Raw genomic sequence first — 6,016 nt, 5'->3', positions numbered from 1 at the left:
AACAGCAAACTTTATTTCCTGTTAGATCCATTAGGACTGTATTCACTGGAGTTTAGGAGAATGAGGTGGAGTAGAATTTCCTACATAATGCTAATAGGATTGGAGCAGGTGAAGGCTGGGGAGCCCTCAAACAGAGGTCACAGTCGAAGGATACTGATCTGATTTGATTTATTATTGTCCCGTGCACAGTGAAAAGTTCTGTTTTGCGTGCAGATCGCACCGTTGGAAGTGCATTAGGGTAATAGAACAGAGCGAGGAATACAATGTTATATCTGCGGAGAAAGTGCACAAAGAGTGAGATCAACATTTAAATGTAAAATTTGTGAGGTAGGCCATTTCAGACCAGGATGAGGGAAGTCTTAAGACAACAGGGCACAGGTTTTAAGGTGAGAGGGGACTGATACAAAAGGGTGCGGAGGGGCAATTTGTTCACACCGAGGGTGGTGACTGTCTGGAACAGGCTGCCAGAGGTATTGGTAGAGGCGAGTACAATTTTGTCATTTAATAAACATTCAGACAGGTACATGGATGGGATAGGTATGGAGGCATATGGACCAAATGCAGGCAAATGGGACTAATTTAATTGTGAGAATTGGCTAGTATGGTCAAGTTGGGCCCAACGGCCATGCTGGACATCTTTATGATTCTAAAAATGCAGGCTGACACTAAAAGTTCAAGTGTTTATGCTATGGCCCTTTCCTTCCTGTCGGATAAATGTAGATGGTGCCACGGTACTATTTTATGAAGAGCAGGCTGTTCCCATCAAAAGCCTGGCACTCAGTGAAAATAACTGAAAGCAATTATCTGTTCATTTATTACATTGCTGCTTATGGAACTTACTGTATTTTGTACATTGCAACAGTGACCATGTATTGTCCGAGGCTGCTGTCTATAATCTCCTCATTTCCCTGCCTCTTTCATATCTGTCTCTCTCTGGGCTCCATCTCTGGGCTCCATCCACTCAGCTCTCCCCTTCCCCTTTCCCCAACTTTATCTTCAGCATAAATGCCACTTTTCTTTTGAGCTGCAAACTGTTCTGATGAAGAGTCACCGGACTCAAAATGTTAACTCTGCGCCTTCCCACAGATGTTGCCAGACCTGCTGAGTTTCTCCATCCTTGCTGTTTTTGTTAAGAATATTAGTTGTGTTGCTGTTGGCCTCTTTCTGTGCTGTAACTGTTTTATGATCCTTTGTTTCAAAGTACAGTGCTCATGCTCCATGTAATGGCTCCTACGGGGTCTACTAACTGCAAGCTCTGAATTGCCTCTTATCTTCCATTATATTCACTAACTGTGAAATAAATGACACACTTTGGGAAAACAAATGGTAGAGGCTGGAAACTGTAAATCACAAAACGATATGTGTCCAATGTCCTCATTTTAAAACACTCACCCAATCTGCCCGGCCTTTCAAAAGCCATCTCTCTCTCTTTCTGTAATGCCAGCCATTTTGCAACCAGCAATAAGTACTTATTGTCAGTCTCTACATTTAACTAATGAGCTCCTTCTAACCCAGTCCTTTGTACTGCACCCAACCCCGCCACACTTTATTGGACCTGTTCCCACTTTCGTTATTGTTCCTCCTCAATCATTTTGGCATGAAGCACTCACTTCTGCACTGCACAGATTAATTTGTGACAGAGTGCTAGCTCAGTGCTGAGGCAGAGAATTCTTCCAGGAGCTACCAGGCCAAAATTCAACCCGAAGCTAAATTTGATGGGGCAGGGGGAAGGGAAGAGAAATCCGACAGTGCTGAGCTGAATAAAGAGAAGGTAATGCCAGTTTAGCTGTGATTTTGGCAATGCCAAATTCATGAGGCTCCTGGTTATAATGAAACAGTTCAAAGGCAACTAAAGGGTTACAAACGGGGGCTACCAGAGCAATCACAAGACCATAAGGTATAGGCCATTTGGCTCATCAAGTCTGCTCCACCATTCAATCACGGCTGATATGTTTCTCGACCCCATTCTCCTGCCTTCTTCCTGTAACCCTCGATCTCCTTACTAATAAAGAACCTATCTATCTCTGTTTTAAGTACACTCAATGACTTGGCCTCCATAGCCTGCAGGAGAAACCATGCAGGACATTTGCTATTTATGGCGTATATCAATAATTTAGCGATAGTGACAGATAAAGATAATCTGATATTGCAGACGTTGCCAAATTAAGACATAATGAGGAGAGCGCAATGCAAACAGAAGGCAAAAGACAAGCTCACTGCAGAGCTAGACAAATTGCAAACAAGAGCTCATAACAAGCAATTGGCATTTAATGCAGATAAATGCAAAGTGATGAGAATCAGGCATTGAGAATAGGAACCAAAAAAATCTTGAATGGACGATATAGAACAGAAAAAGCATCTAGGAGTAATGGGGAGCTCACCGAAATGAATCACACAGTAAGTAGCAGTCAGGAAACTTCACGTAAGAATTGAGCCATCCAGTCTGAGGATAGGCAGCAATCAACCTGAATTTCCTGATGGTGTGGCCATTGCAGTAAATGATATGGAATCTTCCAAGCCTTTGAGCAGCATGGGCAATGATGAGAAATTTGGGAAAATGCAGCAGGAATAAAAACCGTATCTTGTGTTGAGAAAACAAACTCCAGTTTTCCTCTTCAATAGCTGAATGAGAACCTCACGAGTAAACAGAGACAACCCTAATTCCAGACATTTGCATCTTATTAGTGGCTAATCTTGATTCATTTCTAGGTAGTCTGCTGTTCTCCCAGTTACTGGAGGGAAATTAATTGGTGCCACTTCCCAACTCGAAAGTTGGAGCATTTATTTGGCATTTGCATCTTCTTCTGGTTAGACATCATGCTTCAGCATCTGATGATATTGTCCATAGGTAGTTGCCACCTCCACACTCTATCCACAGAGGTTGACATTAGCAAAGTACCAGCCACACCATATCATGATGGCACACCTCAGATGAAATTATAGTACAGTTTCAGCACTTTGGAGCTCACCGCTACCTTAAATTGCAATTCTGCCGCTGGGCTGCTTTGGGTGCAAGGAGGCGGCAATGGCCTAGTGGTGTTATCACTGGATTGTTAATCCACTTTAACCCAGGGAATGTTCTGGGGACTCAGGTTTGAATCCCACAACAGCAGATGGTGGAATTTGAATTCAATAAATATCTGGAACAAAGAGTTTCATGATGACCTTGAATCCATTGTCATTTGTCAGTCAAAGCCCATCTGGTTCACTAAAGTCCTTTAGGAAAGAAAAGTGCCAGCTTTACTGTTGGCCTAGCCAGTGATGCCCTCACACTATGAGTGCATTAAAAAAGATAGGTAAATATCTCAGGGCTGTTAGCTTGCTTTTTCTGAGCAGGCATTTACATTGTGTTTACTTGGACATTCATAACAGCCTTGTTCTTTTTGAGCATATTGCTCCTTCCTTCAGAAATGAGAAGATTGCAGTAGTTCTGCCTTGCCTTTCCTTTTAGTACAGACAGAAAGCCAGGCAACTGCAACATATCTACAGCATTGAAAGTCGATAGGGCCGACATGTCACAGTAAAGCACCATGGATTGCCATACTGTACCAGGACATTTGCTCCAATTTAGAAGAGAGAAACTGCACAGGGTTAGCTTGATTTAATTATTTTAGACTGAACAGGATTGATGTTTATAGTGAATTAGCGAGCGAGGCAGGAGAGCTAGTTAGTGCAGAAAACCTACTTAAAACAGAATTTGACAAGGACTGGAGACTGATTAAACAAAAAGAACACTCTTCTGAACAGTTTCCATCTTCATTGACGATGTATATGACTGAGACTCTCTGATCGCAATGAAATTTGTTTTTGCAGGATGCTCATTGCATATGCAGAGAAATAGAACAAATTGTTCCATTTCCAAATACATATTGCATCTATCGAAAACTGAGACACATATGAGAATGTGTCTGTACATGTGACTGTACATGTCACGATCTAAGCCATTAAGACAGCAGTGAGTGGAACACTTCAGTTCTACCCAACTCCAAGAGGAATGGCTTCCTCCTTCCTACCAAAGTCATCACATTTTCTCCCCAACAATCAATTCTCCATCCAGTCTGAGAAGGTGCAGGTCCTGAATACAGCTCCGTTATCAAAACAGGACCTGATAATCATTCCTTTGCACTAAAAGACTCAAGGACTGAACCTGAATATAGTCTGGCAAAGTGTCATTTTCATTGAGTTTCACTCAAGGCTTCACTCCATGGGACTGAATGGGTTTCTCATACTATATTCCCAAACTAGCTTCATCAGCATAAGTCATTTGGGGGAAAGGTCACTGGACCCAAACGTTAACTCTGCTTTCTCTCCATGGATGCTAACAGACCTGCTGAGTTTCTCTGTTTTTACTAGTTTCATTAATGATCTGCAATGTCTGTATGGTTTTCTCTCAGCCTGATTCTCCAACTTGCTGTAGCTGCAACCATTCGCCACTGAAAGGCCACTATGAACCCAGTCAAACACTGGTAGGCTGGCACTGCTCTGCTCACTTGCGGGCACTAACCCTTCCCTTGGCTAAGAAGGGGAATTGGCATCCTGCTTTGCAAACAGGAATGTGGACCTTCTGATGGATAGGGATGCTACAAAGGAAGGCCGTCCTCAAGGGTTGCCCGAGAGGGCTGCCAGCTGGGGTCACATGACATGACCTGGTCCAAGGTTACCCATGTCAGTGCAGGGAGGAGGTGAATTATCTTCTCCGCTCTCCCAGTTTGAAGGGTCACCATTCCCTCTTTGCTACTTCACACTCACTCGATGTCTTCTACTGCACCCACCTCCCACCAAGGCTCCTACTCTAGCATCTTTCCCATGACGACAACATCTTCCCACACTCGCTTATGCCACCCCAAACTACTACCCCGACTCCCCCCCCACCCCCCCCCCCGTAACTGCCCACCACACTGTTAACCCAGCATGGCCTTTGCTGTGCACTTAGGCATAGAACATAACAGCGCAGTACAGGCCCTTCGGCCCTCAATGTTGCGCCGACCTATCATACCAATCTGAAGTTCATCTAACCTATACTATTCCATGTACATCCATATGCCTGTCCAATGAAGACTTAAACATACTTAAAGTTGGTGAATCTACTACCGTTGCAGGCAAAGCATTCCATACCCTCTCTACTCTCTGAGTAAAGAAACTACCTCTGACATCTATCCTATATCTATCACCCCTCAGTTTAAAGCTATGGTCCCTCGTGCTCGCCGTCACCATACTTGGAAAAGGCTCTCCCTGTCCACCCTATCTAACCCTCTGATTATCTTGTATGTCTCCATTAAGTCACCTCTCAACCTTCTTCTCTCTAACAAAAACAACCTCAAGTCCCTCAGCCTTTCCTCGTAAGACCTTCCCTCCATACCAGGCAACGTCTTAGTAAATCTCCTCTGCACCCTTTCCAAAGCTTCTACATCCTTCTTATAATGCGGTGACCAGAACTGTACACAATACTTCAAGTGCGGCCGCACCAGAGTTTTGTACAGCTGTATCATAAGCTCATGGTTCCGGAACCTGATCCCTTTATTAATAAAAGCTAAAACACTGTACAAAGTTAAAAATCACACAACACCAGGTTATAGTCCAACAGGTTTAATTGGAAGCACACTAGCTTTCGGAGCGTCGCTCCTTCATCAGGTGATAGTCCCAGTACTACCTGATGAAGGAGCGTCGCACCGAAAGCTAGTGTGCTTCCAATTAAACCTGTTGGACTATAACCTGGTGCTGTGTGATTTTTAACTTTGTACACCCCAGTCCAACACCGGCATCTCCAAATTAAAATGCTGTATGCCTTCTTAACAACCCTGTCAACCTGGGTGGCAAGTAGGCACCACCTACTTGACTCTAATCTTCAAATAGCCATCCAACCTGCATTTACTCCTTCCTGTGAATCATTGTGTTGAAATCAAGCATCATTTCTGACTCAAAACTGAACTGTTTCCACAATTTGAAAATCATACAGTTAATTTTCTCCCTTCTCTTCTGTACAGTGCTGGACTGGGAAAGGTCTGACACCTCTGGA

The sequence above is a fragment of the Chiloscyllium plagiosum genome, unplaced genomic scaffold, assembly GCF_037043375.1.
Source record: "Chiloscyllium plagiosum isolate Xiang-an unplaced genomic scaffold, Cpla_swu_hap1 HiC_scaffold_12, whole genome shotgun sequence".
In the NCBI taxonomy this organism is placed as follows: Eukaryota; Metazoa; Chordata; class Chondrichthyes; order Orectolobiformes; family Hemiscylliidae; genus Chiloscyllium; species Chiloscyllium plagiosum.
The sequence above is the reverse complement of the archived record's forward strand: the minus strand, read 5'-3'. Positions refer to the sequence as shown.